At 44.5% G+C, this 14,776-nt stretch overlaps 1 protein-coding gene across 1 annotated transcript in view; it reads right to left on the reverse strand.

Moving 5' to 3' along the window:
- PDE1A (phosphodiesterase 1A) overlaps nucleotides 1-14,776 on the reverse strand; it is a 158,071-nt gene that overhangs the window by 108,580 nt on the left and 34,715 nt on the right. The window lies entirely within an intron of this gene.

Genomic DNA, 14,776 nt, shown 5'->3' on the forward strand with positions numbered 1-14,776 from the left:
TTCCTTTTTCACCTCTTGTAAATATGAACATGTGTGCAAGGGAGTGAGTCTCTTATTCAATGCACACAGGACACAGCAAAGGAAGCTGGTGACATCACAATGCAGGAGATTAAGTAGCTTGCTAAGACGTTCCGCCTGTACTGGCTGCCTAGTTGGTTGGTGCCCTTTCGTAGCCCCTTCAATTTGGCCTTCCTGGTCACATGTCTGTAATTCTTCTTCAGTGAAAGTTTAGATCCAGACAAATGGCAAGGTTGTTTCATAATTAGCCTAGTTGTAGCTGCCTTGCTGTAGGTCAACAGGAGATAGCTGTGGTCTTTGCCTTCAAAGGGAAAAGAGCTACACTTTCAAAGGGTCCTCAACTGTGGTAGCCAAAGTCTGCTCAGTGTGATCATTGATTTCAGGCTCCTTTCCGTCCCCAGCGGTTCAGGTCACAGCTTAATGAAGAACAACTGTGTTTCATCAATGCAACAGGAACTGTTGTGGGGAAGGAACTGTAGGACTCAGTTTACAAGAAATATCAAAAACAAATGTCAGAATGGGAAATTCCCATGTAATAAAATCCTCCCATCACATAACTGATCCAGGCTGGGGAGCAGAGCTGAAACTTGGGTACAGCCTGAGGGGCATCTGCATTACGCCTCTGCTGGGGAGTGATTTTCTCCAATGTTACTCTTTACAGTCCCACAAATGACCCTACCGTAGGCCAAAGCAGCAGCTTCCTCTCCCTTCCAGCAGAGCTTCAGGTGTTAACATAATGTTCAGTGCAGTCAAAAAACCCAAAACCACAAAACTGCAGTAGACACTATCCAGACTGGAGCATGGAATGGCATTAGAGAGGTTATCCCTTTCTCCCTGAACTGTGGGACTGTATGAAAATCACCCCCATTACAAACTATTTCTTGTGGCAACCATAGAATGGGAACAAAAAAAAAAATTCAACCCTCTTCCCCCCACAAATTATTATGGGTGCTTTGATATTATCATTGCAGAATTTGAATAAGGATTGCTGACTCCAGACTATACTAATCCTGCTAGTACTTTTACAGCACTAGCTTATGTGTGTCTAGTCAGATGTAAGGGCCATTTATTTCAACAGGACTTATTCCCAGGTTAGTGTGTATAGGATTGTAGCCTTACAACTAGAGGTGTTTGTTTCCAGTGAGTAAGATAGGTTTACAGTCTAACTGAACACAATGGGCTTATTTCTGAGTAAGGTAAATAACACCATTTTCAAACATCTCTACTTACAGCCCAATCCTGTCAAGCGGTGGTGTAAGGGATGCAGGACCACTAGACGCTGTAGCCTATGTGCTGTCTGGGAAGAACACCAGGCAGTAGGGGTGGGATGGGGAAGGATTTACCTCCGTGTTGGCTGCCGAAGGGTCTGCGATGGGACTCTTCAGATCTACACCAGATCTTTTGCTTGCATAGCTCTAAGGAGATGGCTGGGGCCATGTAGGGCCCGGGATGCGAGTTTGGGATCTGGCAACTGCCATGTTTGCTGCAGCTCATCCCCATCCTGCCCCAATCCCTGTCCTTCCACCAGCAGGGTCCCACTATTGGCTGATCTGCACTGTGGTGCTAGCGACACATAGCTTTAAAGCAGGAGCCGTCAGCAGGGGGCCTGCCGCAATAGTAGGGCCCTAGCTGTCCTGGCATACTTACCAGTATGCCAGTGCAACCTGCCCATACGATTAGGCCGTTATACTAGTAGTGGGCCAGTCAATATTTCTCAGCCTCACCCACCTCACAGGGTTGTTGTGAGGAGAAAAGGAGAGAAGGAACCATGTACACTGCCCTGAGCTCCTTAGAACATAAGAACGGCCCTGCTGGATCAGGCCATAGGCCCATCTAGTCCAGTTTCCTGTGTCTCACAGTGGCCCACCAGATGCCTCAGGGAGCACACAAGACAACAAGAGACCTGCATCCTGGTGCCCTCCCTTGCATCTGGCATTCTGAGGTAGCCTATTTATAAAGCCAGGAAGTTGCACATTACATATCATGACTTAGAGGAAGGGTGGTATAAAACAGTGAAAACAAACAAACAAAATAGTGACCAGTATGAAGACTAGCACAGTTGATGCTTGGCTTTTTGCTGTCCAGCATATAATAGCTCACCAGCAAAATCACTAAGGTGATTAGAGAAAGCCAACATCTGCAAAGCATCAGTAGCCAAGGTCAGTGTGCTTGGTGAATTAAGACCTGAAGATTTTGGCAGGCAGATCTTAAAATGATAGCACTGCTGCTGGTCTGATTGCAACAACCAGGCAAAAGTCAGGCAACAGCAGCCACAGTCCACAATATGTGAGGCTGTGGTGTTACGACACTTCCTCAGAAAAAGCTCCACTGAACTCTGTGTGACTTCTTTCTGACGCACGCACACACACATATCAATTGGACTTTTCAGCTTATATCATTTTAAGCATAAAAATTATTTTGATACGCTTGAGTCTTTTCCACCAGCATTTTTACATTTGATATCTCTGGTGACGATGACTAGGGAAATGACTGGAAAGAGAGAGAAAAAAACAGAGTGGAGAAATATATCCCCTTGGGAGTCAGGACGCTAAATTTGGTCTGGGATACACACGAGTCAAAACATGGGATTCCTTGGTTTGGAGTCAGTGCAATATTATTATTGGCCAGAGTAGATGGAACTTGGGCTCTTTCTTGGAATATATTATAATTGTTTTTGCATGCATTTTTATAAGTGCCTCAGTTAACAACTGCTGCACACTGACCATTATAATTATTCGCAGTTAAAATTACATGAAGCAGTCATACTTCAGTTCATTATAGATGAAAGAATATGAAATAACAGCAACACAGCTCAAGGCAACATCTCCTATGAAGGCTGCCATGCCAGCATTTAGCATCTGGGGAAAAAAAAGCAGTAAAGGGGAATTTCTTTCCAATTTTGCGTAAGCTGTTTCCTGTTTCTCTCGGTGGTAGGGAACATTTTTCTAAAAGAAATAGTGACTATTTTGGATGTATTTCCAAAACACAAAATTATTAAATGACACGTTCTGCCCAAGAGACAATAGATATACTTAAAACTAGCCTCAAAACCGATTCATGATAGATTGCTGTATTCCAGGGATGGGAACTGGAGTCAGGTGACTCAAGTCCAAGTCGCAAAAATCAGCTTTTTTGCTGACTCGTGAAGACTCAAGTCAGGTGTGTGGAAAACTTGGCCAAACACTTGAGTCAAGGGTCCTTGTCCTGGCACTCGGTCCTCACGCATGCAGACCTGAGTCTGGCTGTGCTTGCTTGCTCATGGGGTCATCATTCAGACCGGGCGAGCAGCAGGGAAGTTCTAGCCAGGAGGAAGGAAAGGGTTAATGTTTTGCTTTTGCAGGGTGGGAGGTGAGAGCACTTGCCCATCTCTAAAGGAACCAATGATCATTGGATGAAGGATGGAAGGTTTGATATGTTTCTTTGGATGAGGGAGGGCAGGAGGAGGAGGCCAAGGGGGTTCTTGCTTGAGAATTGGCTGGAGAAGCCCAGGGGAAAAGGAGGCAGGGAAGTGGTGGGGGGAGGTTCATAGCGATCACACTTTCCAATTGCATGGCTACAGTGGGACTATTTCTGAGTACAGCTGCAAAGGATTGGGTTGTTCTGGTAAGCTTCGCAGCTGCTGCGCATGACCCTCCTCCCTCTTGCCACTTCTGTCCCCGCTTTCTCGCAGTTCATCCCACCCCCTTCCACCTTGTTTACAGATGGGATGGGGAATAGGGGAGTGGCTAGAGAGAACTCCGACACACACACACACACACACACACACACACACACACACACACACACACACACACACAGCAGCAGCAGCAGCAGCAGCCTTGTTTTTTTCCATGGTGGGCTTTTTAAAGGGAACAACTCTAGACTCCAGTCTTTTCGAGTCGTGAAAATGCTCCAGGTGACTCAGAAAATGCCCCCATTAATAATAATAATAATAATAATAATAATAATAATAATAATAATAATAATAATAATAATAATAATAATAATACAGGTATTTATATACCGCCTTTCTAGGTCCTCAGATTTCTCCTCAGACTTTTTTCAAGGCGGTTTACATAGACAGGCTAATTTAGGGATTTTTACAATTGAAAGAAGGCTCTATCTTTCAAGAGCCGCAACAATTCAGATGTTTCGTTCTGATCTGGCCTCCATCCTGGCCTCCATCCTCCCACGCTCAGAACAGATGGAATAAGCTTATCAGCTGCTTCAAGGTCGCACGGTGCCGGTGGCCTCAAACTGGCGACCTGTGGATGTTATCTTCAGGCAAATGGAGGCTCTACCCTCTAGACCAGACCTCCTGCCCTGGTCCCATTAGGACTCGTTTTGGATTCATGTCGTGGGGGTGGAAACTCGAGTCATGCTGCTCTGGGTTTGTCCATCCCTGCATTATTCCCGTTTCAGGTGAGAGTTATCAAGATGGCTTGTATTTATTGATGACATTAATAGCACAAAGTTCTTCCATGATGGATGTGAAACTGCAAACCAGAATCAAAAACAATGGTGCTGAAGGGGGGTTGAAAACCATGGTTTGCATTTGCTATGGTTTGGCATGATGACTCAAATGACCGTAAGAGTGCCAGCTTAACTGCAAGTGGTTGATTGTGTAATTGGAAGTGGCTATTCAGGGGCACTGTTGCTTTTACTACTGTGGTGTTATTGGGTTTTTAAACATTTGTTTTATTTTATTGTATTACAATTGTTTTGTTTTTAGTTGTGTACTTGTTTTTACTTCTGTTGTGATGTAGCAAACAATGCAGGGTAAACATTGTTACTTTATCAATCTACTAATAGACACCATTTGGAAGTAAAAGGGAAGTGTAAATTTTTGTTGTTATTTGATCCATCTTCAGAATTTATTTTATTTTCATTGGTTAAATCCCATTGACTTTCACGATTATTACTTTCATTTTCATTGTTCCTGCTCAGTTTAGTTTCTCCTTGCTTTCAACAGGAGGTTATGACCTCCTCTCCAGCTGTTTGTATATTCTGCATTGCCCACACAACTGGCATGACTTTTCAGGCATTCCCATACCCTGCCCCAGGAGCAGGTCTGCCAAATTTCTCATATACAGTATTGGAAGAACACAGGACCCAAATTATTATAAATTATTAATGTATTAATTATTAATAAAGACAATATTATTTTTTCTGTATCTCTTTTTTTGTCAAGTGGGTCATGATGGATTGCTGTTTTCAAAAATGGGTCCTGATGCTAAAAAAGTTTGGGAAGAGCTTTTTCTAGGGGAAATGACTATCTAGGACCCCTTTGTGCCAAAAGCATTAATTTCTGTACTAGTTCACTCCATTTGTTTCAATTTTTTATTTCTTACAAAATGAACATACAACTCTAAGAAGTTGTTCCCATTGAATTTATGATAGTAAATATGCACAAAATTAGACTGTAAGTATAATAACTAACAGAGTAATGTTAGCAAAACAGAGCAAGAGAAATGATTTTATTTTATTTCTCAGCTGACCTAAATCTATGGTAGAAAACCACGATAGAAGTTATTGATTGAGCATTTTTATGAATTTCTGCTCTGTGTCCATTTCCTCTTTTTATATATCAGCCCCCAGGTGAATGATGGTAATCTCTTCTACATACATAATTGGTTCTGGAGAACAGCCTTGGCAAAAGAACATCTGTGTGATGCCCAGAATCTACATCTAATGGGCATAAAGTAACGTTTAAATTTTAAATTTTGTTTCTGATTGCTAGAGGTATGAAATCCTCTAAAGTGCCCATGGTGCTAGCTTGGCAGAGTCCAAGGTAACCACAGTGAATTTAATCAAAGACATGCCGCACTTGATCTGTGTTTCTCACACTACAGAACAAACGTGATGATGCAAACCGTACTCTTCAGATTTGGTCCAGATAGTGGTCTAAAGGCACATGACCCATTACTGAAGCTAAGCAGGTGGCTTCTTGGATGGGAGCACGGCTGATTTTTAGGCAATTGGGAAGATTTCACCCAATTGGGCTCCGCGCATTGTGTAGGTTCCACACTGCCTTTCTGTCCACTGTCACTCCCATTGGTCTCAAATTGGGTCACTTTGGAAGCAACTCCCGCCCACGGCTGCTTCCAGTTGGGTCAAAATTGGTGCCATGCAGGTGGCAGCATGCGCGCCTCACTCTTTTGGCACCCTTGCAGTGCCTGGTGCCATCCTCTACCCTGTTTTGCTCTGTAGTGGACCATTGCAAATGAGGCAGCGATGGGCAAGAGTTGGAGAGTGCTGCAGGCTGGGCATGCGCTCCCTCCTCTCTCCACGTGACCTCCCAGGTGCCTATTCTGTACAACCACTAAATGTACAGAAGTCCTATCCACTTGCACAGAAGTAACAGATGTTGTTTTCTTGGTCTAACTCCATTCAAGCTAAGAGCTAAAAAAATTAGTTGAGGGAGTCAAATTAGAGGGGGCCCCACAAAAGTGTTTCCAATTGAACCCTGCAGCTCCTAAGTCCGGCCATGGATGGGACCAGCTGAGAATGACAAATATGTTGATCCAAGCCCCCCCCCCCCAGAATAGGGTATAAAAGTGTAAATAAACCCCACCACTGTAGGAAACATATACATGCTCCTTTTGCTATAGAAGTTATCGTCAAGCAAATACATGGTCACTGAATTAATTGGAAAAAAATGTAAATATTCATTTTTTTAATAAAATCTTCATGGCTGGCAAAAGTATCCTGAAATTAATTAACAAATACAGATAGCAACAACATAAGAACATAAGAATAGCCCCACTGGATCAGGCCATAGGCCCATCTAGTCCAGCTTCCTGTATCTCACAGCCGCCCACCAAATGCCCCAGGGAGCACACCAGATAACAAGACACCTCATCCTGGTGCCCTCCATTGCATCTGACATAGCCCATTTCTAAAATCAGGAGGTTGCACATACACATCATGGCTTGTAACCCGTAATGGATTTTTCCTCCAGAAACTTGTCCAATCCCCTTTTAAAGGCATCCAGGCCAGATGGCGTCACCACATCCTGCGGCAAGGAGTTCCACAGACCAACACGCTGAGTAAAGAAATATTTTCTTTTGTCTGTCCTAACTCTCCCAACACTCAATTTTAGTGCATGTCCCCTGGTTCTGGTGTTATGTGAGAGTGTAAAGAGCATCTCTCTATCCACTCTGTCCATCCCCTGCATAATTTTGTATGCCTCAATCATGTCCCCCCTCAGGCGTCTCTTTTCTAGGCTGAAGAGGCCCAAACGCCATAGCCTTTCCTCATAAGGAAGGTGCCCCAGCCCAATAATCATCTTAGTCGCTCTCTTTTGCACCTTTTCCATTTCCACTATCTCCTTTTTGAAATGTGGCGACCAGAACTGGACACAATACTCCAGGTGTGGCCTTACCATCAATTTGTACAACGGCATTATAATATTAGCCTTTTTGTTCTCAATACCTTTTCTAATGATCCCAAGCATAGAATTGGCCTTCTTCACTGCCGCTGCACATTGGGTCGACACTTTCATCGACCTGTCCACCACCACCTCAACAAGTGGGAAACCCTGGCCTCTGAGCGGCCCGCTTGGAGGCAGGCTGTGCAGCATGGCCTTTCCCAGTTTGAAGAGACACTTTGCCAACAGTCTGAGGCTAAGAGGCAAAGAAGGAAGGCCCATAGCCAGGGAGACAGACCAGGGACAGACTGCACTTGTTCCCGGTGTGGAAGGGATTGTCACTCCCGGATTGGCCTTTTCAGCCACACTAGACGCTGTGCCAGAACCACCTTTCAGAGCGCGATACCATAGTCTTTCGAGACTGAAGGTTGCCAATATACCACCACCACCCCAAGATCTCTCTCCTGATCTCTCACAGACAGCTCAGAACCCATCAGCCTATATGTGGCATTTTGATTTTTTGCCCCAATGTGCATGACTTTACACTTACTGACATTGAAGCGCATCTGCCATTTTGCTGCCCATTCTGCCAGTCTGGAGATATCCTTCTGGAGCTCCTCACAATGAAGAGGTTGAAAAGTACCGGTCCCAGGACAGATCCTTGGGGCACACTGCTTTTCACCTCTCTCCATTGTGAAAATTGCCCAAAACATTCAGTCCAAAAACTACCAGTGTGTATTCCTAGATGTATCCTAAATCAGCTTCATGCATATACATCACTTCTTGTGTTACCAAGGGAGCTGTGTGGGGTAATTATTTTATAAATGGTCCTCCTGAAATGGAGGCAAAGCCCATCCCTTTCTCTCACCCGGAGAGAGGTATGGAGAACAAAAAACAAACAGATCAACTGATGAGGAATCAGATTACATGGAAATTAGCTTCTGTGGAAAATAACACCCCCTCCAAGAGGGAAACAGAGAGAGAGAGAGAGAGAGAGAGAGAGAGAGAGAGAGAGAGAGAGAGAGAGAGAGAGAGAGAGAGAGAGACTCTCAATCAAAACTACAGATTTAAAGAATAGATATCAAAATAATGTACACCAAATATACCCTTTCATCAAGGAATGACAAAAATATCACTCAACAGATATATGTGTTTATTTTATGGTGGCTGCATGTTTTGCAGTATGTGCTTGGTACACTGTGGGTCCAATCTTATCCAACTTTCCAGCACCAATGTAGCTGTGCCAACAGGGCAAGTGTTGCAACCTGTGGTGGTAGGGCAGTCATGGAGGCCTCCTTACAGTTAGAGAAAATTTGCTCCCTTATCTCAGGGCTGCATTGAGGCTGCATCAGCACTGGAAAGTTGGATGGTATTGTTCCCTTCCCACCTTCCCTGCAGAAGTGGTAAGCCTCCGCAGCATGGAGGAGGGGATCTACTTGGACCTGCACTAAATAGCTGGTGCAGATCTGCATGAATCTGTACGGTACAATCGAGTTCAGGAAGGGGGATAAGATATTGGCAGTGTCGGTGCCACCAGTTCTGCTGCCCTCCTTGGGCCTGATCCATCCATCTACTTTTGCCCTCCTTCTCTCTCACTCTTACTCATGGCACAAGCACTTTAGCACAACAGCAATCAAAGCAGTCACTAATACTAATGCAAACAGAAGCTACAAAAGGCAAAATAGTGTGCACTCAGGCTGTGGTGGGTTCTTTCAGAGGTGATGGTGTGAAGCATCTCCTCTTCTACCTTCACTCAGACCACAAAGGACTTAAGCCATTTATGCCCAACATTGCATATACACAAGAGAGACCAAATGTGTACACCTGTGGACCGGGCAATAATGGGTTAAGTAGACCCTTACTTAAAGGTGAAGGGAAGATGAAGGTTCTCAGAGGCTGATACAATGTCTCTGCGTGGGGTGTTTTTATTTCTATCTCTCCTCAGGGCGCTCAAATCTTATGCAGGCCATAGAAAGACAGGGACAGACCATGTAAGAAACAGGGCCATGTTTAAATCATCACAAATATTCAGAAAAGATGTGATTGGTCATTTCCTTTTTTGCTTCTTTCTAGGAGCACAACTTGCTGCCTACATTTAATGCTAACATATTGGCATTCAGTCTGCCTCAGAAATAGACAACTCTCTGGAGTAGCATTTTTTGTGAGCCAATATTCCTAGCTAGATCTTGCAGCTCATTTCTATTGCATACATACTCAATCACATGCAAGAGCCCAACCCTATTCTTGTCTTCTCAGAAGTAAGTCTCATTATAATCAATGGGGCATACTTCCAGGGAAGTGTAGATAGGATTGCAGCCTAAATCATTCTGAATCGATGGGATTTTCTTCCAGGTAAGCACACACAGAATAGCAGCCTTGCTTATTTTCAAGAATTGCAGGTCGGATGTACTGAATACAGAACGATGCACATGCATTGAATTATATGTGCCATTGTACATGTATATTGGGGCAGGGGAGATGCTGTCCAAATGGATCAACCAATGTGCACCTTTCTGCTGCTCTAATGCTGCAGGAAAAAACCTGTTAATTGTTCAAAAACCCTGTTCATCACACCCTCAAGACAAAGTCGCAAAAACATATCAATCTCATCCCGTTGACTTCTGAACATGTGCAGTGGCGGACCTCCCCAGCCGCATGCCCATGATGTTGCTGCCACCCCCCGTGCACAAATCTGTGCCCCCCCCACTTACCTGAAGCTTACAGAGCCTCGTGCAACCCCAGGCTGTGTTGAAGAAGCTTCCTGAGGCTTTCCTGACACTTAAAACTGTGCTACCGGCAAGTCCCTTTGGGAGCCTCAGAGAGGCTTCTATGGGATCCTAAATTTGCCCCATCAAATGAATGGGAGGTCTGCCACTGAACTTGTGAACTGCCTTCATTGGAAAACACCATGATTCTGTCAATGTAACCATTTGGTCTGTGATGTTTGATCTCTGGTGATGATTTCACTTGATCCTTCAGTCACTGAATGACAAACAAGTGCACATGAAGTTGTGAGCTCACCCAAAGTATCATGTCCTGAAACCCAGTATAAATCCACCCTATGAGCAGAAAAATGTATTTGAACCCTAGGATTTAATTCATTCCTTTTTAAAGATCTGAGGGAAGTTTCAGCAATTTATGCACACCTTGACCTAAGTACAGGACGTTGAACAAAGCCTAAAACAAAATCTAAAACTGGTTCAGGTTCGGTTTTTTTTTTTTCCCTCAATGAATCAAAACTGAGCATGAACCCAAAATCTCTTGGTTGCCTTGAATCTGAACCCAAACTGAGACAAAACACTAAAAAGTGGCAACCATTTCAAAATAAGAGGCTCAACAACCCTGGTGAAGCTGAATGAGGCCCAAGTGTGTAATGGTTGAACCCCCTTATTAATTCCCTTATTCATAAAAGAAGAAAAACAAGCACATTTATTTTCTAAGAAATATAAAAAAAATTCTACAGCATTTGGAACTGGCTGCCAGAGATTTGCTGAAGGCACATCTTTTGTAGGAAACAGATGTCCCTTTTATCCTTCCTACTATGGGGCAGAACTACATGTTTCAGAGACACGAGACCGCTGCCAACAAACAGCCAAGATCTTCCCATTCGCCTCTGCAGTGGGGCAGACAAGCAGACATTGTGATGACATCCCAACATGGGGCAAGTGATGCAGCCTGGGTGAGTATAAAGGTGAAGAACTAAACATGGGCTGACACTGTCAGCGTCAGTCTCTCTTGCAGTGTCCATCTTCACCATGGTATTTGCAAGCATCATCCTTCCCAGATGCAAGCATATCTTTTGAGAAGTAACACCACCTTCCTTAAAATCTGCTTGCAATACTATTTTTTTTAAAGCCAAAGTGCTCAGAATCTTAGAAAACTCCACATTTTGTTGTTCCTCCTCTTCCTCCCATTTAGAGCTTTGGTTCCAGTCTAATCCACAGGAAATGCTCCTCTGGTCACCACATGTCACCTGCGGCTGAAACCAGGGAGCAGGGCTGGCTTTTAGGAAATTTTGCCCCATTGAGCCCCAAGCTACTCTTCTGCCCACCACTGCTTCCACTTGGCCCAACATTGGGTCACTTCAGAAGCAGATCTCACCACAGCTGCTTCAAGTTGGCCTGAAACTTGTGCCATGATGCAGGCAGCAGCATGCCTGCCTCACTCTTTCCCTGCCCTCGCAGCTCCCAGCACCATCCTCTCCCCTGTCTTGCTCCAAAGCAGACTACTGCAGGCAGGGCAGAGATGGGTGAGAGTTGGGGAGCGCTTTGGGCTGGGTGCACACTCCCTCGTCCCTCCAGCTGACCTCCCAGGTGCCTATTCTGCACAACCGTGAAAGGTACAGGAGTCCTATCTACTTGCACAGAAGTAACAGATTTTTTTTTTCATGGTCTGGCACCATTCAAGCTAAGAGCTAAAACAATTAGCAGAGGGGCCCCTGCAAAATTAGAGGGGGACCCCGCAAATTATTTCCAGTTGGGCCCTGCAGCTCCCTGCCAGGGAATCAGCGAAGTCCCCCATTCGTTGCCATTCATTGCATTCTTCCAGAATGCATTTCTTTCAGAACAAATGGAAATGAATACGAACTGGGCCAACTTGTATCCATTTCTACTCATTCCCAAAATACACATGCCAATTAAAAGGTTACGTCTGAGCTTTTCAAGGAATCGAAAGATATCATGTTCCTGGGGGGAAAAAATCAGACTGAAATTCTGACTGGGCTTTGTATGGGCCACAATGTTAAAAATATTTTCTTGGCTGAAGATGCTTTTCCATGAATACAAACTTTTACAGCGATTCGGTTGAAAGAATGGGAAGAAAGACATTACCAGTCAAATTATGGAAAGTGAGTCACATTGTATAATTAATGATTAGGAACAAGGAGATTAGAACAGGTCCTGAATCCTCTATCCTCTTCCATGAATGGTTTGATGCTTCTAACTAGAGTGACACGATTCTCTCCTACCTTAAAACTATGTCAGACTGACCTTGTCTGCAGTCACTGAAATGGAAATTAACAAAACTTCATAGATTGTGACTAGAAATATCATTTACAATGTACAGTATCTTCCCTGACAACCAGATAGAAAAGCAGCGGGGGGGGGGGCGTGATTCTTAGTGGGAAAATGGCCAGAGGTAAAGCGCTTGCAGTCCCACCCCATATCACCCACCTGCTCAAAATCACAGTCTCTTGTGGCTGCTATCCATTTTTTTTAATGTCAGATGAAAGACACACACATCTGTGTGTCACATTTGATCTGAGCCCCAGTGACTCTTGTAATCACCCTCCATGGTAGTACCTGCCCCTCCACCATCTGAATCCCCCTAGAATGCCACCCCTACACACATAATGTACATACACTCCCCTCTACAGATGATGAGAGGGCAGATGACCGAAGTGTGAGACACAACACTTTTTTTTCTCCTTCTCCCTCCAGCAACACTGGAGGAAGAAGGGAAATTGTTGCTCCTAAGATCCTCCTCCGACTTGCTCTCAGCAAGTTGGATCGGAGCACCCAGTGGAGTGGCAGGCTGGAGAGGGCAGCAGACAGATGGGCTGCAGGCTTATCTGTTCACTGCCCCTCCAAGTGTGCTGCTCCACATAACCATTTCAGGTAGCCTAATGGCAAGGCACTCCCTGACTGACAGGTTGGCAACCTTCAGTCTCGAAGACTATGGTATAAGCCTACAGCACCCGGCATTCCCACGTGGTCTCCCATCCAAGTACTAACCAGGCCTGACCCTGCTTAGCTTCTGAGATCAGACAAGATCCGGCGTGTGCAGGGTAACAGTTGCTGCACTGCTTAAGGTATAATTATTACTCTCACACTGAAGGTATTTCCCCATTTCTCACACATGAAAAAGTGGCTTTTTGATATCTGCTCTGCTGTGATGTGTGCATCAGGGTTTCCCGAACCCACTTGGTGGAACCTACTTGGTCTGGTGGATCCTGGCTTGGGCCCTCCCACCTGCTCTTGCATCCAGCAGGCTCCAAATTGGAGCCCTCCAAACACAATTGGAAGCTGCACCTGGCCTCCACAGGTCTCAGAAGGTCTCTCCAGGCCTCTAGAGCAGCCAGAAAGTCACTTCTGGTTTACTTCTAGGTTTGTGAAAGTGAGTTCCAGTCACTTCCACAGGTCTGCGAAGGCCTGGTGCTGGAGAAGGAGGTGGATTGTGGTAGGGGAAAGTTTGAGAATTGCTTTAATTCACATGCAAAACTATTAGTAATTGGTTTAAGTGATGACTCAATCAACTAAAACTCATATGACCAATCATTCATTAATCAAGTGAAGGCCTTCAGAAGGAAATGTTTGGCCCTTCAATTTCACCTTAACACCCTTGCTGAGGATTTTGCTAGATTGCAATTTTTATTAACCTCCACTGATTTTGACATTGTCTCTCAGAGAGCTAAATTTATCTACAAATCGTGGCGACTAATCTGAAGCATGCCCCTACTCTCTGAAGTGTTTGGTTATAGGTGTTATTTGTAGTTTGCTATGTTATGTTTGTGCACTTCTGTATTTTTTTTTTTTTTTGTATGCTTAATAATGCCTAATAAAGGTGTCTGAATCTGAGAAGTGAAGGCCTTAATTTGACATGGAGTCTAAAACCCATGGAAGTCATTTAGGGCCCAATTCTATCCAACTTTCCAGCACTGATGGAGCCATGCCAAGGAGGCATGTACTGTATTCTGCTGTGGTGGGGCAGTCACGGAGGCCTCCTCAAGGGAATATTTTTTCCCTTATTGCAGGGCTGCACTGCAGCTGCATCAGTGTTGGAAAGTTGGATAGGATTGGACCATTAACGGTCTTGGCCATTACTTCTCTAAATATCTCTCTGCAATCACAATGACCACAATCCCCCTCATTGAATAAGAACCGTACTGAATTGGATTTAGCTTCCATGCATTCTGAAACAAAAGTGACGTGCACTGCATAAGTATATAAGTACATGGAGTTTGTTTTCACAATTCCAGCTGTTAACCACACACTTTCTCACACACCCACACACACATCTTACTTGTATTTGGTTTTTACCACCATCTGTGTCAGTGGCAGCAGGAGCTGCAGCAGGAATGCAACAGCCTCCTAGATACTGCAACATCCCAGGAGAGTGTTAGTGGGATTTGCCAGGAGGTGGCACCACATTGCAGCCCCTGCAGCCCTCACACAGGTGGTGGTGAAAACCAAATCAGCTATATTTTTACTGTATTTCAACAAAGCAAAACATGAATGGGGGATGTGTTTTCACAATAAATCAGGGCCCTCTACGCAGGTTGCATAACAAGCACAAAACCCAAAGAGACCCCAAACAGATATAAATATATGGCATGAAAACAAATAGTGCTCTGAAATAAAATTCTTATGCAAGCGCACCCCTCCTGCCGATGTCACAGAATTCTGTCGCTCA

Source organism: Tiliqua scincoides, chromosome 1 (genome assembly GCF_035046505.1).
Source record: "Tiliqua scincoides isolate rTilSci1 chromosome 1, rTilSci1.hap2, whole genome shotgun sequence".
Classification (NCBI taxonomy): domain Eukaryota; kingdom Metazoa; phylum Chordata; class Lepidosauria; order Squamata; family Scincidae; genus Tiliqua; species Tiliqua scincoides.